The sequence below is a fragment of the Oncorhynchus masou genome, chromosome 11 (assembly GCF_036934945.1).
Source record: "Oncorhynchus masou masou isolate Uvic2021 chromosome 11, UVic_Omas_1.1, whole genome shotgun sequence".
Lineage (NCBI taxonomy): Eukaryota > Metazoa > Chordata > Actinopteri > Salmoniformes > Salmonidae > Oncorhynchus > Oncorhynchus masou.
In genome coordinates this window covers 18,545,696-18,571,236 of record NC_088222.1, presented here as the reverse complement: position 1 = coordinate 18,571,236, position 25,541 = coordinate 18,545,696, and the positions used below count along the sequence as shown (strand labels likewise).

The 25,541-nt window shown below is 42.7% G+C and overlaps 1 protein-coding gene across 5 annotated transcripts in view; it reads right to left on the bottom strand.

Moving 5' to 3' along the window:
* LOC135548251 (tetratricopeptide repeat protein 28-like) overlaps window positions 1–25,541 on the bottom strand; it is a 153,649-nt gene that overhangs the window by 28,735 nt on the left and 99,373 nt on the right. The window lies entirely within an intron of this gene.

The window sequence follows — 25,541 nt, the reverse complement described above, 5'->3', positions numbered from 1 at the left end:
TTTAGCTAGTATGAGATATAATACGTGATATCCTTGGGGGAGGAAATGTAAAAGAGGCCGTATCTGCAAACTAACACTGAGCTGTGACTTTATCTGTCTAACTACTGTACATGACTTGTCCTATCATCACTCTATCATTCCCTCATCAGGGACCAGCAGATAAGCAGAGAGAGGAGGGTGAGAGAGAGATATAAAGACAGAGGAGGGTGAGAGAGAGAGATATAAAGAAAGAGGGGGGTGAGAGAGAGATATATAAAGACAGAGGAGGGTGAGAGATGGAGAGATATAAAGACAGAGGAGGGTGAGAGAGAGAGATATAAAGACAGAGGAGGGTGAGAGAGAGATATAGACAGAGGAGGGTGAGAGAGAGATATAGACAGAGGAGGGTGAGAGAGAGATATATAAAGACAGAGGAGGGTGAGATAGATATATAAAGACAGAGGGAGGGGGAGAGAGAGAGAGAGAGAGACATAAAGACAGAGGAGGGTGAGAGAGAGAGATGTATAAAGACAGAGGTGGGTGAGAGAGAGATATATAAAGACAGAAGAGGGTGAGAGAGATATAAAGACAGAGGAGGGTGAGAGAGAGAGAGAGATATAAAGACAGAGGAGGGTGAGAGAGATATATAAAGACAGAGGAGGGTGAGAGAGATATAAAGACAGAGGAGGGTGAGAGAGAGATATAAAGACAGAGGTGGGTGGAGAGAGAGATATAAAGACAGAGGGTGAGAGAGAGAAAGATATAAAGACAGAGGAGGGTGAGAGAGAAATATATAAAGACAAAGAGGTGGGTGAGAGAGAGAGAGATATAAAGACAGAGGAGGGTGAGAGAGATATATAAAGACAGAGGAGGGTGAGAGAGATATATAAAGACAGAGGAGGGTGAGAGATGGAGAGATATAAAGACAGAGGAGGGTGAGAGAGAGAGATATAAAGACAGAGGAGGGTGAGAGAGAGAGATATAAAGACAGAGGAGGGTTTGAGAGAGATATAAAGACAGAGGAGGGTGAGAGAGAGATATAAAGACAGAGGAGGGTGAGAGAGAGATATAAAGACAGAGGAGGGTGAGAGAGAGATATATAAAGACATAGGAGGGTGAGAGAGATATAAAGACAGAGGAGGGTGAGAGAGATATAAAGACAGGGGAGGGTGAGAGAGAGATATAAAGACAGAGGAGGGTGAGAGAGAGATATAAAGACAGAGGAGGGTGAGAGAGATATAAAGACAGAGGAGGGTAAGAGAGAGATATAAAGACAGAGGAGGGTGAGAGAGATATATATATAAAGAAAGAGGAGGGTGAGAGAGAGATAAAGACAGAGGAGGGTGAGAGAGATATATAAAGACAGAGGAGGGTGAGAGAGAGATATATATATAAAGACAGAGGAGGGTGAGAGAGAGAGATATAAAGACAGAGGAGGGTGAGAGAGAGAAAGATATAAAGACAGAGGAGGGTGAGAGAGAGAGATATATAAAGACAGAGGTGGGTGAGAGAGAGATATAAAGACAGAGGAGGGTGAGAGAGAGAAATAAAGACAGAGGAGGGTGAGAGAGAGATATATAAAGACAGAGGAGGGTGAGAGAGAGATATATAAAGACAGAGGAGGGTGAGAGAGAGATATAAAGACAGAGGAGGGTGAGAGAGAGATATAAAGACAGAGGAGGGTGAGAGAGAGATATATAAAGACAGAGGAGGGTGAGAGAGAGATATATAAAGACAGAGGAGGGTGAGAGAGAGATATATAAAGACAGAGGGGGGTGAGAGAGATATATATATAAAGACATGGGAGGGTGAGAGAGAGAGATAAAGACAGAGGAGGGTGAGAGAGATATATATAAAGACAGAGGAGGGTGAGAGAGAGAGATATAAAGACAGAGGAGGGTGAGAGAGAGATATATAAAGACAGAGGAGGGTGAGAGAGAGATATAAAGACAGAGGAGGGTGAGAGAGATATAAAGACAGAGAGGGTGAGAGAGATATAAAGACAGAGGAGGGTGAGAGAGAGAGATATATAAAGACAGAGGAGGGTGAGAGAGAGATATAAAAGACAGAGGAGGGTGAGAGAGATATATATAAAGACAGAGGAGGGTGAGAGAGATATAAAGACAGAGGAGGGTGAGATAGAGAGATATAGAGACAGAGGAGGGTGAGAGAGAGAGATATAAAGACAGAGGTGGGTGCGAGAGAGATATAACAACAGAGGAGGGTGAGAGAGAGATATAAAAACAGAGGATGGTGAGAGGGAGATATAAAGACAGAGGAGGGTGAGATAGATAAAGATAGAGGAGGGTAAGAGAGAGTTATAAAGACAGAGGAGGGTGAGAGATATATATAAAGAAAGAGGAGGGTGAGAGAGATAAAGACAGAGGAGGGTGAGAGAGATTTATAAAGACAGAAGAGGGTGAGAGAGAGAGATATATATAAAGACAGAGGTGGGTGAGAGAGAGATATAAAGACAGAGGAGGGTGAGAGAGATATATAAAGAAAGAGGAGGGTGAGAGAGATAAAGACAGAGGAGGGTGAGAGAGATTTATAAAGACAGAAGAGGGTAAGAGAGAGATATATATAAAAGACAGAGGTGGGTGAGAGAGAGAGATAAAGACAGAGGAGGGTGAGAGAGATATAAAGACAGAGGAGGGTAAGAGAGAGTTATAAAGACAGAGGAGGGTGAGAGATATATATAAAGACAGAGGAGGGTGAGAGAGATAAAGACAGAGGAGGGTGAGAGAGATTTATAAAGACAGAAGAGGGTAAGAGAGAGATATATATAAAGACAGAGGTGGGTGAGAGAGAGATATAAAGACAGAGGAGGGTGAGAGAGAGAAAAGATATAAAGACAGAGGAGGGTGAGAGAGAGATATATAAAGACAGAGGTGGGTGAGAGAGAGATATATAAAGACAGAGGAGGGTGAGAGAGATATAAAGACAGAGGAGGGTGAGAGAGAGATATATAAAGACAGAGGAGGGTGAGAGAGAGATATATAAAGACAGAGGAGGGTGAGAGAGAGAGATATAAAGACAGAGGAGGTTGAGAGAGAGATATATAAAGACAGAGGAGGGTGAGAGAGAGATATAAAAAGACAGAGGAGGGTGAGAGAGAGAGATATAAAAAGACAGAGGAGGGTGAGAGAGAGATATAAAAAGACAGAGGAGGGTGAGAGAGATATATATATAAAGACAGGGGAGGGTGAGAGAGAGAGATAAAAAGACAGAGGAGGGTGAGAGAGATATATATAAAGACAGAGGAGGGTGAGAGAGAGAGATATAAAGACAGAGGAGGGTGAGAGAGAGAGATATAAAGACAGAGGAGGGTGAGAGAGAGATATAAAGACAGAGGAGGGTGAGAGAGAGATATAAAGACAGAGAGGGTGAGAGAGAGATATATAAAGACAGGGGAGGGTGAGAGAGAGATATATAGACAGAGGAGGGTGAGAGAGAGAGAGAGATAAAGACAGAGGAGGGTGAGAGAGATATATATAAACACAGGGGAGGGTGAGAGAGAGATATAAAGACAGAGGAGGGTGAGAGAGATATAAAGACAGAGGAGGGTGAGATAGAGAGATATAGAGACAGAGGAGGGTGAGAGAGAGAGATATAAAGACAGAGGTGGGTGCGAGAGAGATATAACAACAGAGGAGGGTGAGAGAGAGATATAAAAACAGAGGATGGTGAGAGGGAGATATAAAGACAGAGGAGGGTGAGATAGATAAAGATAGAGGAGGGTAAGAGAGAGTTATAAAGACAGAGGAGGGTGAGAGATATATATAAAGAAGAGGAGGGTGAGAGAGATAAAGACAGAGGAGGGTGAGAGAGATTTATAAAGACAGAAGAGGGTGAGAGAGAGAGATGTATAAAGACAGAGGTGGGTGAGAGAGAGATATAAAGACAGAGGAGGGTGAGAGAGAGATATATAAAGACAGAGGAGGGTGAGAGAGAGAGAGATATATAAAGACAGAGGAGGGTGAGAGAGAGAGATATAAAGACAGAGGAGGGTGAGAGAGAGATATAAAGACAGAGGAGGGTGAGAGAGAGAGATATATAAAGACAGAGGAGGGTGAGAGAGAGATATATAAAGACAGAGGAGGGTGAGAGAGAGATATAAAGACAGAGGAGGTTGAGAGAGAGATATATAAAGACAGAGGAGGGTGAGAGAGAGATATAAAAGACAGAGGAGGGTGAGAGAGAGAGATATAAAGACAGAGGAGGGTGAGAGAGAGATATAAAGACAGAGGAGGGTGAGAGAGATATATATATAAAGACAGAGGAGGGAGAGAGAGATAATAAAGACAGAGGAGGGTGAGAGAGAGATATATAAAGACAGAGGAGGGTGAGAGAGAGAGATATAAAGACAGAGGAGGGTGAGAGAGAGAGATATAAAGACAGAGGAGGGTGAGAAAGATATATAAGGACAGAGTAGGGTGAGAGAGAGATATAAAGACAGAGAGGGTGAGAGAGAGATATAAAGACAGGGGAAGGTGAGAGAGAGAGATATAGACAGAGGAGGGTGAGAGAGAGAGAGATAAAGACAGAGGAGGGTGAGAGAGAGATATATAAACACAGGGGAGGGTGAGAGAGAGATATAAAGACAGAGGAGGGTGAGAGAGATATAAAGACAGAGGAGGGTGAGAGAGAGAGATATAAAGACAGAGGAGGGTGAGAGAGAGATATAAAGACAGAGGAGGGGTGAGAGAGAGATATAAAACAGAGGAGGGTGAGAGAGAGATATAAAGACAGAGGATGGTGAGAGGGAGATATAAAGACAGAGGAGGGTGAGATAGATAAAGATAGAGGAGGTGAGAGAGAGATATAAAGACAGAGGAGGGTGAGAGAGAGAGAGAGATAAAGACAGAGGAGGGTGAGAGAGAGATATAAAGACAGAGGAGGGTGAGAGAGAAATATAAAGACAGAGGAGAGAGGGTGAGAGAGAGAGATATATATATATAAAGAGAGAGGAGGGTGAGAGAGAGATATAAAGACAGAGGAGGGTGGGAGAGATAAAGATAGAGGAGGTGAGAGAGATATAATGACAGAGGAGGGTGAGATAGATAAAGACAGAGGAGGTGAGAGAGAGATATAGACAGAGGAGGGTGAGAGAGAGATATAAAGACAGAGGAGGGTGAGAGAGATATATATATATAAAGACAGAGGAGGGTGAGAGAGAGAGATATAAAGACAGAGGAGGGTGAGAGAGAGATATAAAGACAGAGGAGGGTGAGAGAGAGATATAAAGACAGAGGAGGGTGAGAGAGAGATATAAAGACAGAGGAGGGTTTGAGAGAGAGATAAAAGACAGAGGAGGGTGAGAGAGATATATAAAGACAGAGGAGGGTGAGAGAGATATAAAGACAGAGGAGGGTGAGAGAGAGATATAAAGACAGAGGAGGGTGAGAGAGAGAGATATAAAGACAGAGGAGGGTGGGAGAGATAAAGATATAGGAGGTGAGAGAGAGATATAAAGACAGAGGAGGGTGAAGATAGATAAAGATAGAGGAGGTGAGAGAGAGAGATATAGACAGAGGAGGGTGAGAGAGAGAGAGAGATAAAGACAGAGGAGGGTGAGAGAGATATATATATAAAGACAGAGGAGGGTGAGAGAGAGATATATAAAAAGACAGAGGAGGGTGAGAGAGAGATATAAAAGACAGAGGAGGGTGAGAGAGATATAAAGACAGAGGAGGGTGAGAGAGATATATAAAGACAGGGGAGGGTGAGAGAGAGATATAAAGACAGAGGAGTGTGAGAGAGAGATATAAAGACAGAGGAGGGTGAGAGAGAGATATAAAGACAGAGGAGGGTGAGAGAGAGATATAAAGACAGAGGAGGGTGAGATATATATATATAAAGACAGAGGAGGGTGAGAGAGAGAGATATAAAGACAGAGGAGGGTGAGAGAGATAAAGACAGAGGAGGGTGAGAGAGATATATAAAGACAGAGGAGGGTGAGAGAGACAAAGACAGAGGAGGGTGAGAGAGAGAGAGAGAGATAAAGACAGAGGAGGGTGAGAGAGAGATATATAAAGACAGAGGAGGGTGCGAGAGATATAAAGACAGAGGAGGGTGAGAGAGAGAGAGATAAAAAGACAGAGGAGGGTGAGAGAGAGAGATATAAAGACAGAGTAGGGTGGGAGAGATAAAGATAGAGGAGGTGAGAGAGAGATATATAAAGACAGAGGAGGGTGAGATAGATAAAGATAGAGGAGGTGAGAGAGAGATATATAAAGACAGAGGAGGGTGAGAGAGAGAGATATAAAGACAGAGGAGGGTGAGAGAGATATATATATATAAAGACAGAGGTGGGTGAGAGAGAGAGATATAAAGACAGAGGAGGGTGAGAGAGAGATATAAAGACAGAGGAGGGTGAGAGAGATATAAAGACAGAGGAGGGTGAGAGAGATATATAAAAACAGAGGAGGGTGAGAGAGATATAAAGACAGAGGAGGGTGAGAGAGAGATATAAAGACAGAGGAGGGTGAGAGAGAGATATATAAAAGACAGAGGAGGGTTTGAGAGAGATATAAAGACAGAGGAGGGTGAGAAAGAGATATAAAGACAGAGGAGGGTGAGAGAGAGATATAAAGACAGAGGAGGGTGAGAGAGAGATATATAAAGACAGAGGAGGGTGAGAGAGATATAAAGACAGAGGAGGGTGAGAGAGATATAAAGACAGAGGAGGGTGAGAGAGAGAGATATAAAGACAGAGGAGGGTGAGAGAGATATATAAAGACAGAGGAGGGTGAGAGAGATATAAAGACAGAGGAGGGTAAGAGAGAGATATAAAGACAGAGGAGGGTGAGAGAGATATATATATAAAGAAAGAGGAGGGTGAGAGAGAGATAAAGACAGAGGAGGGTGAGAGAGAGATATAAAGACAGAGGAGGGTGAGAGAGAGATATATATATAAAGACAGAGGTGGGTGAGAGAGAGAGATATAAAGACAGAGGAGGGTGAGAGAGAGAGATATATAAAGACAGAGGAGGGTGAGAGAGATATAAAGACAGAGGAGGGTGAGAGAGAGATATAAAGACAGAGGAGGGTGAGAGAGAGATATAAAGACAGAGGAGGGTGAGAGAGAGATATAAAGACAGAGGAGGGTGAGAGAGAGATATATAAAGACAGAGGAGGGTGAGAGAGATATATATAATATAAAGACAGAGGAGGGTGAGAGAGAGATATAAAGACAGAGGAGGGTGAGAGAGAGAGATATATAAAGACATAGGAGGGTGAGAGAGATATAAAGACAGAGGAGGGTGAGAGAGATATAAAGACAGAGGAGGGTAAGAGAGAGATATAAAGACAGAGGAGGGTAAGAGAGAGATATAAAGACAGAGGAGGGTGAGAGAGAAATATAAAGACAGAGGAAGGGTGAGAGAGAGATATATAAAGACAGAGGAGGGTGAGAGAGATATATATATATAAAGACAGAGGAGGGTGAGAGAGAGAGATATAAAGACAGAGGAGGGTGAGAGAGAGATATAAAGACAGAGGAGGGTGAGAGAGATATAAAGACAGAGGAGGGTGAGAGAGAGATATAAAGACAGAGGAGGGTGAGAGAGAGAGATATAAAGACAGAGGAGGGTGAGAGAGATATATAAAGACAGAGGAGGGTGAGAGAGATATAAAGACAGAGGAGGGTGAGAGAGAGATATAAAGACAGAGGAGGGTGAGAGAGATATATAAAAAGACAGAGGAGGGTGGGAGAGATAAAGACAGAGGAGGGTGAGAGAGAGATATAAAGACAAAGGAGGGTGAGATAGATACAGATAGAGGAGGTGAGAGAGAGATATATAAAGACAGAGGAGGGTGAGAGAGAGAGAGAGAGAGAGAAAGAGAGAGAGAGATAAAGACAGAGGAGGGTGAGAGAGATATATATATATATAAAGACAGAGGAGGGTGAGAGAGAGAGATATAAAGACAGAGGAGGGTGAGAGAGAGAGAGATATAAAGACAGAGGAGGGTGAGAGAGATATATAAAGACAGAGGAGGGTGAGAGAGATATATAAAGACAGAGGAGGGTGAGAGAGATATAAAGACAGAGGAGGGTGAGAGAGAGATATAAAGACAGAGGAGGGTGAGAGAGAGAGATATAAAGACAGAGGAGGGTTTGAGAGAGATATAAAGACAGAGGAGGGTGTGAGAGAGATATAAAGACAGAGGTGGGTGAGAGAGAGATATAAAGACAGAGGAGGGTGAGAGAGAGATATATAAAGACATAGGAGGGTGAGAGAGAGATATAAAGACAGGGGAAGGTGAGAGAGAGAGATATAGACAGAGGAGGGTGAGAGAGAGAGAGAGATAAAGACAGAGGAGGGTGAGAGAGAGATATAAAGACAGAGGAGGGTGAGAGAGATATAAAGACAGAGGAGGGTAAGAGAGAGTTATAAAGACAGAGGAGGGTGAGAGATATATATAAAAGAAGAGGAGGGTGAGAGAGATAAAGACAGAGGAGGGTGAGAGAGATTTATAAAGACAGAAGAGGGTGAGAGAGATATATATAAAAAGACAGAGGTGGGTGAGAGAGAGATATAAAGACAGAGGAGGGTGAGAGAGAGTTATATAAAGACATAGGAGGGTGAGAGAGATATAAAGACAGAGGAGGGTGAGAGAGATATAAAGACAGGGGAGGGTGAGAGAGAGAGATATAAAGACAGAGGAGGGTGAGAGAGAGAGATATAAAGACAGAGGAGGGTGAGAGAGATATATAAAGACAGAGGAGGGTGAGAGAGAGAGAGATATAAAGACAGAGGAGGGTGAGAGAGATATATATATATATAAAGACAGAGGAGAGTGAGAGAGAGAGATATAAAGACAGAGGAGGGTGAGAGAGAGATATATAAAGACAGAGGAGGGTGAGATAGATAAAGATAGAGGGGGTGAGAGAGACATATATAAAGACAGGGGAGGGTGAGAGAGAGAGATATAAAGACACCCTCCTCTGTCTTTAGATATATAAAGACAGAGGAGGGTCCTCTGATAAAGATATATCTCTCTCTCTAAAGACTCCTCTGTCTTTGAGATAGAGATAAAGACAGAGGAGGGTGATCTTTAGATATAAAGACCCTCCTCTGTCTTTATATCTCTCTATAAAGACCTCTATCTTTATCTCTCCCACCCTCCTCTGTCTTTATATCTATAAAGACAGAGGAGGGTCTGTCTTTATATATATCTCTCTCACCCTATAAAGACAGATATCTCTCTCTCTCTCTCACCTCCTCTATCTTTATCTATCTCAGAGGAGGGTGAGAGAGATATCTCTAAAGACAGAGGAGGGTATCTTTATCTATCCCACAGAGGAGGGTGTCTTTATATATAAAGACAGAGGAGGGTCCTCTCTCTTTATATATATAAAGACAGAGGAGGGTCCTCTGTCTTTATAAAGACACAGAGAGATACCTCTGTCTTGAGAGAGAGATATAAAGACAGAGGAGGGTGAGAGAGAGAGATATAAAGACAGAGGAGGGTGAGAGAAATATCTGTCTTTATAGAGAGAGATATATAAAAGACAGAGGAGGGTGAGAGAGATCTATAAAGACAGAGGAGGGTGAGAGATATCTATAAAGACAGGAGGGTGAGAGAGATATATATATAACCCAGAGGAGGGTGAGAGAGAGATATATAAAGACAGAGGAGGGTGAGAGAGAGATATAAAGACAGAGGAGGGTGAGAGTCTTTATATAAAGACAGAGGAGGGTGAGGAGATCTTTATCTATAAAGACAGAGGAGGGTGAGAGATATCTCTAAAGACCTCCTCTATCTTTATCTCTCCCACCCTAAAGACAGAGGAGGGTGAGAGAGAGATATAAAGACAGAGGAGGTTATATAGATATAAAGACAGAGGAGGGTGAGATATATATAAAAGACAGAGGAGGGTGAGTCTTTATATATCTCTCTCTCTCAGGAGGTCTGTCTGTATATAAAGACTCTTTCACCCTTCTCTGTCTTTATATATATAAAGACAGAGGAGGGTGAGAGGTCTTTATATCTTTCTCTCTCTCACAGAGGAGGTCTTTAGATCTCTCTAAAGACAGAGGTCTGTGAGAGAGAGATATATAAGACAGAGGACCCTCTTCTATCTTTATCTATCTCACCCTCCTCTGTCTTTATATATCTCTCTCTCAGAGGAGGGTGTCTTTATATCTTTCTCTCTCTCAGAGGAGGGTGTCTTTATATCTCTCTCTCACCCTCCTCTGTCTTTATATCTCTCTCTAAAGACAGACCTCTGTCTTTATATATCTCTCTCTCTCACCCTCCTCTGTCTTTATATCTTTCTATAAAGACAGAGGAGGGTGTCTTTATATCTCTCTCTCACCCACCTCTGTCTTTATATCTCTCTCTCTCTCACCCTCTATCTTTATCTATCTCACCCTCCTCTGTCTTTATATCTCTCTCTCACCTCCTCTATCTTTATCTCTCCCACCCTCCTCTGTCTTTATATCTCTCTCTCTCTCACCCTCCTCTCTATTTATATATATATATCTCTCTCTCACCCTCCTCTGTCTTTATATTTCTCTCTCACCCTCCTCTGTCTTTATATCTCTCTCTCTCCCCTCCAGAGTCTTTATCTCTCTCTCTCTCTCTCACCCTCCTCTGTCTTTATATCTCTCTCTCTCACCCTCCTCTGTCTTTTATATATCTCTCTCACCCTCCTCTTTATATATAAAGACTCTCTCAACCTCCTCTGTCTTTATATCTCTCTCTCAGACCCTCCTCTGTCTTTATATATCTCTCTCTCTCACCCTCCTCTGTCTTTATATATCTCTCTCTCTCACCCTCCTCTGTCTTTATATATCTCTCTCTCACCCTCCTCTGTCTTTATATCTCTCTCTCACCCTCCTCTGTCTTTATATCTCTAAAAGACACCCACCTCTGTCTTTATATATCTCTCTCTCTCACCCTCCTCTGTCTTTATATCTTTCTCTCTCTCACCCTCCTCTGTCTTTATATCTCTCTCTCTCACCCACCTCTGTCTTTATATATATATCTCTCTCTAACCCTCTTCTGTCTTTATAAATCTCTCTCACCCTCCTCTGTCTTTATCTCTCTCACCCTCCTCTTTCTTTATATATATCTCTAAAGACTCCTCTGTCTTTATAACTCTCTCTTACCCTCCTCTGTCTTTATATCTATAAAGACCCTCCTCTGTCTTTATATCTCTCTATAAAGACCCTCCTCTGTCTTTATATCTCTATCTCTCAGAGGAGGGTGAGTCTTTATATCTCTAAAGACCCTCCTCTGTCTTTATATCTCTCTCACCCTCCTATAAAGACTTTATATATCTCTCTCACCCTCCTCTGTCTTTATATCTCTCTAAAGACCCTCCTCTGTCTTTATATCTCTCTCTCACCCTCCTCTGTCTTTATATCTCTATCAAACCCTCCTCTGTCTTTATATCTCTCTCTCTCAGAGGAGGGTCTGTCTTTATATCTCTCTCTCACCCTCCTATGTCTTTATATCTCACTCACCCTCCTCTGTTTTTATATATCTCTCTCAGAGGAGGGTGTATTTATATATAAAGACAGAGGAGGGTCTTTATATCTCTCTCTCTCTCACCCACCTCTGTCTTTATATATTTATAAAGACAGACCTCTGTCTTTATATATATATAAAGACAGAGGAGGGTGACCCTCCTCTGTCTTTATATCTCTATAAAGACACCCTCCTCTGTCTTTATATATCTCTCTCAGACCTCCTCTATCTTTATCTATCTCAAGACAGAGGAGTCTTTATATCTCTCTCACCTCCTCTATCTTTATCTCTCCCACCCTCCTCTGTCTTTATATCTCTCTAAAGACAGAGGAGGTTCTTTATATATATAAAGACAGACCCTCCTCTGTCTTTATATATAAAGACCCTCCTCTGTCTTTATATATAAAGACAGATCCTCCTCTGTCTTTATCTATCTCTCTCTCTCTCAGGGTCCTCTGTCTTTATATCTCTCTCTCTCACCCTCCTCTGTCTTTATATCTCTCTCTCACCCTCCTCTGTCTTTATATCTCTCTCTCACCCTCCTCTGTCTTTATATCTCTCTCTCACCCTCCTCTGTCTTTATAAATACAGAGGAGGGTCACCCTCCTCTGTCTTTATATACAGAGGAGGGTCACCCTCCTCTGTCTTTATATTTCTCTCTCACCCTCCTCTGTCTTTAAAGACTCTCTCTCACCCTCCTCTGTCTTTATATCTCTCTCTATAACCAGAGGAGGTCTTTATATCTCTCTCACCCTCCTCTGTCTTTATAAAGACTCACCCTCCTATGTCTTTATATATAAAGACTCAGGAGGGTCTGTCTTTATATATAAAGACAGAGGAGGGTGTCTTTATATATATATATATCAGAGGACCCTCCTCTGTCTTTATATATCTCTCTCTCTCACCCTCCTCTGTCTTTATATTTCTCTCTCACCCTCCTCTGTCTTTATATATCTCTCTATAAACCCTCCTCTGTCTTTATATATAAAGACAGAGGAGGGTATCTTTATCTATCTCACCCTCCTCTGTCTTTATATCTCTCTCTCAAGACCTCTGTCTTTATATCTCTCTCTCAAAGACAGAGGAGTCTTTATATATCTCTATAAAGACACCCTCCTCTGTCTTTATATCTCTCTCTCACAGAGGAGGTCTTTATAGAGATATAAAGACAGACCTCTGTCTTTATATATATCTCTCTCTCACCCTCCTCTGTCTTTATATATTTCTCTCTCTCACCCTCCTCTGTCTTTATAAAGACAGAGGAGGGTCACCCACCTCTAAAGTCTTTATGAGATAGATATAAAGACAGAGGAGGGTCTGTCTTTATAAAGACAGACCCTCCTCTGTCTTTATCTCTCTCAAGACAGAGGTCTTTATCTCTCTCTCTCTCAAACCCTCCTCTGTCTTTATATAAAGACAGAGGACCCTCCTCTGTCTTTATATCTCTCAGAGGACCCTCCTCTGTCTATATCTCTCTCTCACCCTCCTCTGTCTTTATATAAAGACAGAGGAGGGTGTCTTTATATATATATATCTCTCTCACCCTCCTCTGTCTTTATATCTCTCTCTCTCTCTCTCTCTCTATAAAGACTCTATCTTTATCTATCTCACCCTCCTCTGTCTTTATATCTCTCTCTCACCTCCTCTATCTTTATAAAGACCACCCCCTCTGTCTTTATATCTAAAGACTCTCAGAGGAGGGTCTCCTCTGTCTTTATATATCTCTCAGAGGAGGGTGAGAGAGAGATCTCTCTAAAGACTCTCTCTGAAACCCTCCTCTGTCTTTATATCTCTCTATAAAGACCTCTGTCTTTATATCTCTCTAAACCCTCCTCTGTCTTTATATCTCTCTCTAACCCTCCTCTGTCTTTATATCTCTATCTCTCACCCTCCTCTGTCTTTATATATATATAGAGGGAGGGTGAGAGAGATATATATATAAAAGACAGAGGAGGGTGAGAGAGAGATATAAAGACAGAGGAGGGTGAGAGAGAGATATAAAGACAGAGGAGGGTGAGAGAGAGATATAAAGACAAGAGGAGGGTGAGAGAGAGATATAAAGACAGAGGAGGGTTTGAGAGAGAGAGAGATAAAGACAGAGGAGGGTGAGAGAGATAAAGACAGAGGAGGGTGAGAGAGATTTATAAAGACAGAGGAGGGTGAGAGAGAGATATATATAAAGACAGAGGTGGGTGAGAGAGAGATATAAAGACAGAGGAGGGTAAGAGAGAGAAGATATAAAGACAGAGGAGGGTGAGAGAGATATATATATAAAGAAAGAGGAGGGTGAGAGAGAGATAAAGACAGAGGAGGGTGAGAGAGATATAAAGACAGAGGAGGGTGAGAGAGATATATAAAGACAGAGGAGGGTGAGAGAGAGAGATATATAAAGACAGAGGAGGTGAGAGAGAGATATAAAGACAGAGGAGGGTGAGATAGATAAAGATAGAGGAGGTAAGAGAGATATATAAAGACAGAGGAGGGTGAGAGAGAGAGATATATAAAGACAGAGGAGGGTGAGAGAGATATATATACACAGAGGAGGGTATATATATATATATAGATATATATATAAAGACAGAGGAGGGTGAGAGAGAGATATAAAGACAGAGGAGGGTGAGAGAGAGATATAAAGACAGAGGAGGGTGAGAGAGAGATATAAAGACAGAGGAGGGTGAGAGAGAGATATAAAGACAGAGGAGGGTTTGAGAGAGAGATAAAGACAGAGAGAGAGAGATAAAGACAGAGGAGGGTGAGAGAGATATATAAAAGACAGAGGAGGGTGAGAGAGAGATATAAAGACAGAGGAGGGTGGGAGAGATAAAGATAGAGGAGGTGAGAGAGAGATATAAAGACAGAGGAGGGTGAGAGAGATAAAGATAGAGGGGGTGAGAGAGAGAGATATAAAGACAGAGGAGGGTGAGAGAGAGAGAGATATAAAGACAGAGGAGGGTGAGAGAGATATATATATATAAAGACAGAGGAGGGTGAGAGAGAGATATAAAGACAGAGGAGGGTGAGAGAGAGATATAGACAGAGGAGGGTGAGAGAGAGATATAAAGACAGAGGAGGGTTTATAAAGAGAGAGAGAGAGATATAAAGACAGAGGAGGGTGAGAGAGATATATAAAGACAGAGGAGGGTGAGAGAGAGATATAAAGACAGAGGAGGGTGAGAGAGAGATATATAAAGACAGAGGAGGGTGAGAGAGATATAAAGACAGAGGAGGGTGAGAGAGATATATAAAAAGACAGAGGAGGGTGAGAGAGAGATATAAAAAGACAGAGGGGGTGAGAGAGAGAGATATATAAAGACAGAGGAGGGTGAGAGAGATATATATATAAAGACATAGGAGGGTGAGAGAGAGAGATAAAGACAGAGGAGGGTGAGAGGAGATATATATAAAGACAGAGGAGGGTGAGAGAGAGATATAAAGACAGAGGAGGGTGAGAGAGATATAAAGACAGAGTGGGTGAGAGAGAGAGAGAGAGATAGAGACAGAGAGAGAGAGAGAGAGAGAGATAAAGACAGAGGAGGGTGAGAGAGAGATATATAAAGACAGAGGAGGGTGAGAGAGATATAAAGACAGAGGAGGGGAGAGAGAGAGATATATAAATAAAGACAGAGGAGGGTGAGAGAGAGAGATATAAAGACAGAGGGGGTGGGAGAGATAAAAGATAGAGGAGGTGAGAGAGATATATAAAGACAGAGGAGGGTGAGATAGATAAAGATAGAGGAGGTGAGAGAGAGAGAGAGATATAAAGACAGAGGAGGGTGAGAGAGATATATATAAAAAGACAGAGGAGGGTGAGAGAGAGATATAAAGACAGAGGAGGGTGAGAGAGAGATATAAAGACAGAGGAGGGTGAGAGAGATATAAAGACAGAGGAGGGTGAGAGAGAGATATATAAAGGCAGAGGAGGGTTTGAGAGAGAGAGAGATATAAAGACAGAGGAGGGTGAGAGAGATAAAGACAGAGGAGGGTGAGAGAGATTTATAAAGACAGAGGAGGGTGAGATAAAGAGAGATATATATAAAGACAGAGGAGGGTGAGAGAGAGATATAAAGACAGAGGAGGGTGAGAGAGAGATATAAAGACAGAGGAGGGTGAGAAGAGAGAGGAGGGTGATATAAAGACAGAGGTGGGTGAGAGAGAGATATAAAGACAGAGGAGGGTGAGAGATATATATAAAGACAGAGGAGGGTGAGAGAGATAAAGACAGAGGAGGGTGAGAGAGATATAAAGACAGAAGAGGGTGAGAGAGAGATATATATATATAAACACAGGGGAGGGTGAGAGAGAGAGATAAAGACAGAGGAGGGTGAGAGAGATATATAAAGACAGAGGAGGGTGAGAGAGAGATATATAAAGACAGAGGAGGGTGAGAGAGAGAGATATAAAGACAGAGGAGGGTGAGAGAGAGATATAAAGACAGAGGAGGGTGAGAGAGAGAGATATATAAAGACAGAGGAGGGTGAGAGAGAGAGATATATAAAGACAGAGGAGGGTGAGAGAGAGAGATATATAAAGACAGAGGAGGGTGAGAGAGAGATATAAAGACAGAGGAGGTTGAGAGAGAGAGATATATAAAGACAGAGGAGGGTGAGAGAGAGAGATATAAAAAGACAGAGGAGGGTGAGAGAGAGATATAAAAAGACAGAGGAGGGTGAGAGAGAGAGATATATAAAGACAGAGGAGGGTGAGAGAGAGATATATAAAGACAGAGGAGGGTGAGAGAGATATATAAAGACAGAGGAGGGTGAGAGAGAGATATATATAAAACAGAGAGGAGGGTGAGAGAGAGAGAGAGATAAAGACAGAGGAGGGTGGGAGAGATAAAGATAGAGGAGGTGAGAGAGAGATATAAAGACAGAGGAGGGTGAGATAGATAAAGATAGAGGGGTGAGAGAGAGAGATATAAAGACAGAGGAGGGTGAGAGAGAGAGATATAAAGACAGAGGAGGGTGAGAGAGAGAGATATAAAGACAGAGGAGGGTGAGAGAGAGAGATATATAAAGACAGAGGAGGGTGAGAGAGAGATATAAAGACAGAGGAGGGTGAGAGAGAGATATAAAGACAGAGGAGGGTGAGAGAGAGAAAGATATAAAGACAGAGGAGGGTGAGAGAGAGATATAAAAGACAGAGGAGGGTGAGATAGATAAAGATAGAGAGGGTGAGAGAGAGATATAAAAGACAGAGGTGGGTGAGAGAGAGATATAAAGACAGAGGAGGGTGAGAGAGAGAAGATATAAAGACAGAGGAGGGTGAGAGAGAGATATATAAAGACAGAGGAGGGTGAGAGAGAGATATATAAGACAGAGGAGGGTGAGAGAGAGATATATAAAGACAGAGGAGGGTGAGAGAGAGATATATAAAGACAGAGGAGGGTGAGAGAGATATATATAAAAGACAGAGGAGGGTGACAGAGAGATATAAAGACAGAGGAGGGTGGGAGAGATAAAAGACAGAGGAGGTGAGAGAGAGATATAAAGACAGAGGAGGGTGAGATAGATAAAGATAGAGGAGGTGAGAGAGAGATATAAAAGACAGAGGAGGGTGAGAGAGAGATATATAAAGACAGAGGAGGGTGAGAGAGAGATATATAATATATATAAAGACAGAGGAGGGTGAGAGAGAGATATAAAAAGACAGAGGAGGGTGAGAGAGAGATATAAAGACAGAGGAGGGTGAGAGAGATATAAAGACAGAGGAGGGTGAGAGAGAGATATAAAGACAGAGGAGGGTTTGAGAGAGAGAGAGAGGTGAGAGAGATATAAAGACAGAGGAGGGTGAGAGAGAGATATATAAAGACAGAGGAGGGTGAGAGAGATATAAAGACAGAGGAGGGTGAGAGAGAGATATATATAAAAACAGAGGAGGGTGAGAGAGAGAGATATAAAGACAGAGGAGGGTGGGAGAGATAAAAAGACAGAGGAGGTGAGAGAGAGATATAAAGACAGAGGAGGGTGAGATAGATAAAAGACAGAGGAGGGTGAGAGAGAGATATAAAGACAGAGGAGGGTGAGAGAGAAATATAAAGACAGAGGAGGGTGAGAGAGAGATATAAAGAGAGAGGAGGGTGAGAGAGAGAGATATAAAGACAGAGGAGGGTGAGAGAGATAAAGATAGAGGAGGTGAGAGAGAGATATAAAGACAGAGGAGGGTGAGAGAGAGATATAGACAGAGGAGGGTGAGAGAGAGATATAAAGACAGAGGAGGGTGAGAGAGAGAGACAGAGGAGGGTATATAAAGACAGAGGAGGGTGAGAGAGAGAGATAAAGATATATAAAGACAGAGGAGGGTAAAGACAGAGGAGGGTGAGAGAGAGATATATAAAGACAGAGGAGGGTGAGAGAGAGATATAAAGACAGAGGAGGGTGAGAGAGAGATATAAAGACAGAGGAGGGTGAGAGAGAGATATAAAGACAGAGGAGGGTGAGAGAGAGAGATATAAAGACAGAGGGGGGTGAGAGAGAGATATATAAAGACAGAGGAGGAGGGTGAGAGGAGAGAGAGATATAAAAGACAGAGGAGGGTGAGAGAGAGAGATATAAAGACAGAGGAGGGTGAGAGAGAGAGAGATATAAAGACAGAGGGGTGGGAGAGATAAAGACAGAGGAGGGTGAGAGAGAGATAAAGACAGAGGAGGGTGAGAGAGAGATATAAAAGACAGAGGAGGGTGAGAGAGAGATATAAAGACAGAGGAGGGTGAGAGAGAGATATAAAGACAGAGGAGGGTGAGAGAGAGATAAAGACAGAGGAGGGTGAGAGAGAGATATAAAGACAGAGGAGGGTGAGAGAGAGAGATATATAAAGACAGAGGAGGGTGAGAGAGAGATATATAAAGACAGAGGAGGGTGAGAGAGATATAAAGACAGAGGAGGGTGATATAAAGACAGAGGAGGGTGAGAGAGAGATATATAAAGACAGAGGAGGGTGAGAGAGAGATATAAAGACAGAGGAGGGTGAGAGAGAGATATAAAGACAGAGGAGGGTGAGAGAGAGAGATATATAAAAGACAGAGGAGGGTGAGAGAGAGATATATAAAGACAGAGGAGGGTGAGAGAGAGATATAAAAGACAGAGGAGGGTGAGAGAGAGATATAAAGACAGAGGAGGGTGAGAGAGATATATAAAGACAGAGGAGGGTGAGAGAGAGATATAAAGAGATATATAAAGACAGAGGAGGAGGAGTAAAGAGAGGAGAGAGATATAAAAGACAGAGGAGGGTGAGAGAGAGATATATAAAAGACAGAGGAGGGTGAGAGAGAGATATATAAAGACAGAGGAGGGTGAGAGAGAGAGATATAAAGACAGAGGAGGGTGAGAGAGAGATATATAAAGACAGAGGAGGGTGAGAGAGAGAGATAAAAAGACAGAGGAGGGTGAGAGAGAGATATAAAAGACAGAGGAGGGTGAGAGAGAGATATAAAGACAGAGGAGGGTGAGAGAGAGATATATAAAGACAGAGGAGGGTGAGAGAGATATATAAAGACAGAGGAGGGTGAGAGAGAGATATATAAAGACAGAGGAGGGTGAGAGAGAGATATAAAGACAGAGGAGGGTGAGAGAGAGAGATATAAAGACAGAGGAGGGTGAGATAGATAAAGAGAGAGATATAAAGACAGAGGAGGGTGAGAGAGATATATAAAGACAGAGGAGGGTGAGAGAGATATATATAAAGACAGAGGAGGGTGAGAGAGAGATATAAAGACAGAGGAGGGTGAGAGAGAGATATAAAGACAGAGGAGGGTGAGAGAGAGATATAAAGACAGAGGAGGGTGAGAGAGAGATATATAAAGACAGAGGAGGGTGAGAGAGAGAGATATAAAGACAGAGGAGGGTGAGAGAGAGATATAAAGACAGAGGAGGGTGAGAGAGATATATAAAGACAGAGGAGGGTGAGAGAGAGATATATATAAAGACAGAGGAGGGTGAGAGAGAGATATATAAAAAGACAGAGGAGGGTGAGAGAGAGAGATATAAAAAGACAGAGGAGGGTGAGAGAGAGATATAAAAAGACAGAGGAGGGTGAGAGAGATATAAAGACAGAGGAGGGTGAGAGAGAGAAATAAAGACAGAGGAGGGTGAGAGAGAGATATATAAAGACAGAGGAGGGTGAGAGAGAGATATATAAAGACAGAGGAGGGAGAGAGAGATATAAAGACAGAGGAGGGTGAGAGAGATCGATATAAAGACAGAGGAGGTGAGAGAGAGAGATATATAAAGACAGAGGAGGGTGAGAGAGAGATATATAAAGACAGAGGAGGGTGAGAGAGAGATATATAAAGACAGAGGAGGGTGAGAGAGAGAGATATAAAGACAGAGGAGGGTGAGAGAGAGAGAGAGATATAAAGACAGAGGAGGGTGAGAGAGAGGGTGAGAGATATAAAGACAGAGGGAGGGTGAGAGAGAGATATAAAGACAGAGGAGGGTGAGAGAGATATATAAAAGACAGAGGAGGGTGAGAGAGATATAAAAAGACAGAGGAGGGTGAGAGAGAGATATATAAAGACAGAGGAGGGTGAGAGAGAGATATATAAAGACAGAGGAGGGTGAGAGAGATATATAAAGACAGAGGAGGGTGAGAGAGAGATATATAAAGACAGAGGAGGGTGAGAGAGAGAGATATATAAAGACAGAGGAGGGTGAGAGAGAGATATAAAGACAGAGGAGGGTGAGAGAGATATAAAAGACAGAGGAGGGTGAGAGAGAGATATAAAGACAGAGGAGGGTGAGAGAGATATATAAAGACAGAGGAGGGTGAGAGAGAGACAGAGGAGGGTATATAAAGACAGAGGAGGGTGAGAGAGAGATATAAAGACAGAGGAGGGTGAGAGAGAGATATAAAGACAGAGGAGGGTGAGAGAGAGATATATAAAGACAGAGGAGGGTGAGAGAGAGATATAAAGACAGAGGAGGGTGAGAGAGAGATATAAAGACAGAGGAGGGTGAGAGAGAGAGATATAAAGACAGAGGAGGGTGAGAGAGATATATATAAAGACAGAGGAGGGTGAGAGAGAGAGATATAAAGACAGAGGAGGGTGAGAGAGAGATATAAAGACAGAGGAGGGTGAGAGAGAGAGATATAAAGACAGAGGAGGGTGAGAGAGATATATAAAGACAGAGGAGGGTGAGAGAGATATATATATAAAGACAGAGGAGGGTGAGAGAGATATAAAGACAGAGGAGGGTGAGAGAGATATAAAGACAGAGGAGGGTGAGAGAGAGAGATATATAAAGACAGAGGAGGGTGAGAGAGAGATATAAAGACAGAGGAGGGTGAGAGAGAGATATATAAAGACAGAGGAGGGTGAGAGAGAGAGGAGGGTGAGAGAGATATAAAAAGACAGAGGAGGGTGAGAGAGATATATAAAGACAGAGAGGGTGAGAGAGAGATATAAAGACAGAGGAGGGTGAGGAGGAGAGAGATATATAAAGACAGAGGAGGGTGAGAGAGAGATATAAAAGACAGAGGAGGGTGAGAGAGAGATATAAAGACAGAGGAGAGAGAGAGATATAAAGACAGAGGAGGGTGAGAGAGAGATATATAAAGACAGAGGAGGGTGAGAGAGAGATATAAAAGACAGAGGAGGGTGAGAGAGATATAAAGACAGAGGAGGGTGAGAGAGAGAGATATAAAGACAGAGGAGGGTGAGAGAGATATATAAAGACAGAGGAGGGAGAGAGAGAGATAAAGACAGAGGAGGGTGAGAGAGAGAGATATAAAGACAGAGGAGGGTGAGAGAGAGATATATAAAGACAGAGGAGGAGTGACAGAGGAGGGTGAGAGAGAGATATAAAGACAGAGGAGGGTGAGAGAGAGAGATATAAAGACAGAGGAGGGTGGGTGAGAGACAGAGGAGGGTGAGAGATATAAAGACAGAGGAGGGTGAGAGAGAGATATAAAGACAGAGGAGGGTGAGAGAGAGAGAGATATAAAGACAGAGGAGGGTGAGAGAGAGATATAAGAGACAGAGGAGGGTGAGAGAGAGATATATAAAGACAGAGGAGGGTGAGAGAGAGATATAAAAGACAGAGGAGGTGAGAGAGAGATATAAAGACAGAGGAGGGTGAGAGAGATATAAAAGACAGAGGAGGGTGAGAGAGATATATAAAGACAGAGGAGGGTGAGAGAGAGAGAGATATAAAGACAGAGGAGGGTGAGAGAGATATATAAAGACAGAGGAGGGTGAGAGAGAGAGATATAAAGACAGAGGAGGGTGAGAGAGATATAAAGACAGAGGAGGGTGAGAGAGAGATAAAGACAGAGGAGGGTGAGAGAGAGATATAAAGACAGAGGAGGGTGAGAGAGAGAGATATAAAAAGACAGAGGAGGGTGAGAGAGAGATATATAAAGACAGAGGAGGGTGAGAGAGAGATATATAAAGACAGAGGAGGGTGAGAGAGAGATATATAAAAAGACAGAGGAGGGTGAGAGAGAGATATAAAGACAGAGGAGGGTGAGAGAGATATAAAGACAGAGGTGGGTGAGAGAGATATAAAGACAGAGGAAGGTGAGAGAGAGATATAAAGACAGAGGAGGGTGAGAGAGAGAGAGAGATATAAAGACAGAGGAGGGTGAGAGAGAGATATAAAAGACAGAGGAGGGTGAGAGAGAGATATAAAGACAGAGGAGGGTGAGAGAGAGATATAAGACAGAGGAGGGTGAGAGAGACAGAGATATATAAAGACAGAGGAGGGAGAGAGAGAGATATAAAAGACAGAGGAGGGTGAGAGAGAGATATATAAAGACAGAGGAGGGTGAGAGAGAGAGATATAAAGACAGAGGAGGGTGAGAGAGAGATATATAAAGACAGAGGAGGAGGGTGAGAGAGAGAGATATAAAGACAGAGGAGGGTGAGAGAGAGAATAAAGACAGAGGAGGGTGAGAGAGAGAGATATAAAGACAGAGGAGGGTGAGAGATATAAAAAGACAGAGGAGGGTGAGAGAGATATAATAAAAGACAGAGGAGGGTGAGAGAGAGAGATATAAAGACAGAGGAGGGTGAGAGGAGAGAGATATAAAAGACAGAGGAGGGTGAGAGAGATATAAAGACAGAGGAGGGAGAGAGAGATATAAAGACAGAGGAGGGTGAGAGAGATATATAAAGACAGAGGAGGGTGAGAGAGAGATATAAAGACAGAGGAGGGTGAGAGAGATATATAAAGACAGAGGAGGGTGAGAGAGAGATATAAAGACAGAGAGGGTGAGAGAGAGAGATATAAAGACAGAGGAGGGTGAGAGAGAGAGATATAAAGACAGAGGAGGGTGAGAGAGAGAGAGATATAAAGACAGAGGAGGGTTTGAGAGAGATATAAAAACAGAGGTGTGTGAGAGAGAGATATAAAGACAGAGGAGGGTGAGAGAGAGATATATATAAAGACAGAGGAGGGTGAGAGAGAGATATAAAGACAGAGGAGGGTATAAAGAGATATAAAGACAGAGGAGGGTGAGAGAGAGAGATATAAAAGACAGAGGAGGGTGAGAGAGATATATAAAAGACAGAGGAGGGTGAGAGAGAGATATAAAGACAGAGGAGGGTGAGAGAGAGAGATATAAAGACAGAGGAGGGTGAGAGAGAGATATATAAAGACAGAGGAGGGTGAGAGAGAGAGATATAAAAAGACAGAGGAGGGTGAGAGAGAGATATAAAAGACAGAGGAGGGTGAGAGAGAGATATAAAGACAGAGGAGGGTGAGAGATGAGAGAGATATATAAGACAGAGGAGGGTGAGAGAGATATATAAAAGACAGAGTAGGGTGAGAGAGAGATATAAAGACAGAGGAGGGTGAGAGAGAGATATAAAGACAGAGGAGGGTGAGAGAGAGATATAAAGACAGAGGAGGGTGAGAGAGAGAGAGATATAAAGACAGAGGAGGGTGAGAGAGAGAGATATAAAGACAGAGGAGGGTGAGAGAGAGATATAAAAGACAGAGGAGGGTGAGAGAGATATATAAAGACAGAGGAGGGTGAGAGAGAGATACAGAGGAGGGTGAGAGAGAGAGAGATATAAAGACAGAGGAGGGTGAGAGAGAGATATAAAGACAGAGGAGGGTGAGAGAGAGATATAAAGACAGAGGAGGGTGAGAGAGATATAAAGACAGAGAGGGTGAGAGAGAGATATATAAAGACAGAGGAGAGTGAGAGAGAGAGATATAAAGACAGAGGAGAGTGAGAGAGAGAGATATAAAGACAGAGGAGAGTGAGAGAGAGAGATATAAAGACAGAGGAGGGTGAGAGAGATATATAAAGACAGAGGAGGGTGAGAGATATAGAGATGTAAAGACAGAGGAGGGTGAGAGAGAGATATAAAGACAGAGGAGGGTGAGAGATGGAGAGATATAAAGACAGAGGAGGGTGAGAGAGATATATAAAGACAGAGGAGGGTGAGAGAGATATATAAAGACAGAGGAGGGTGAGAGAGAGATATATAAAGACAGAGGAGGGTGAGAGAGAGATATAAAAGACAGAGGAGGGTGAGAGAGAGATATAAAAGACAGAGGAGGGTTTGAGAGAGATATAAAGACAGAGGAGGGTGAGAGAGAGATATAAAGACAGAGGAGGGTGAGAGAGAGATATATAAAGACAGAGGAGGGTGAGAGAGAGATATAAAGACAGAGGAGGGTGAGAGAGAGAGAGATATAAAGACAGAGGAGGGTGAGAGAGAGATATAAAGACAGAGGAGGGTGAGAGAGAGATATAAAAGACAGAGGAGGGTGAGAGAGAGATATAAAGACAGAGGAGGGTGAGAGAGAGAGATATATAAAGACAGAGGAGGGTGAGAGAGATATATAAAGACAGAGGAGAGGAGACAGAGGAGGGTGAGAGAGAGATATATAAAGACAGAGGAGGGTGAGAGAGAGATATAAAAGACAGAGGAGGGTGAGAGAGATATATAAAGACAGAGGAGGGTGAGAGATAAAGAGAGGAGATATAAAGACAGAGGAGGGTGAGAGAGAGATATATAAAGACAGAGGAGGGTGAGAGAGAGATATAAAGACAGAGGAGGGTGAGAGAGAGAGATATAAAGACAGAGGAGGGTGAGAGAGAGATATAAAGACAGAGGAGGGTGAGAGAGAGAGATATAAAGACAGAGGAGGGTGAGAGAGAGAGATATAAAGACAGAGGAGGGTGAGAGAGATATAAAGACAGAGGAGGGTGAGAGAGAGATATAAAGACAGAGGAGGGTGAGAGAGAGATATATAAAGACAGAGGAGGGTGAGAGAGATATATATAAAGACAGAGGAGGGTGAGAGAGAGAGATAAAGACAGAGGAGGGTGAGAGATACAGAGGAGGGTGAGAGAGAGATAAAAGACAGAGGAGGGTGAGAGAGAGAGAGATATAAAGACAGAGGAGGGTGAGAGAGAGATATATAAAGACAGAGGAGGGTGAGAGAGAGAGATATAAAAGACAGAGGAGGGTGAGAGATATAAAGAGAGATATATAAAGACAGAGGAGGGTGAGAGAGAGATATATAAAGACAGAGGAGGTGAGAGAGAGATATAAAGACAGAGGAGGGTGAGAGAGATATAAAGACAGAGGAGGGTGAGAGAGAGAGATAAAGACAGAGGAGGGTGAGAGAGAGATATATAAAGACAGAGGAGGGTGAGAGAGATATAAAGACAGAGGAGGGTGAGAGAGAGATAAAGACAGAGGAGGGTGAGAGAGAGAAATAAAGACAGAAGAGGGTGAGAGAGAGAGATGTATAAAGACAGAGGTGGGTGAGAGAGAGATATATAAAGACAGAAGAGGGTGAGAGAGATATAAAGACAGAGGAGGGTGAGAGAGAGAGAGAGATATAAAGACAGAGGAGGGTGAGAGAGATGACAGAGGGTGAGAGATATAAAAAGACAGAGGAGGGTGAGAGAGAGATATAAAAAGACAGAGGAGGGTGAGAGGTATAAAGACAGAGGAGGGTGAGAGAGAGATATAAAGACAGAGGAGGGTGAGAGAGATAGATATAAAGACAGAGGAGGGAGAGAGAGAGATATAAAGACAGAGGAGGGTGAGAGAGAGATATAAAGACAGAGGAGGGATGATATATACAGAGAGAGAGAGATATATAAAAGACAGAGGA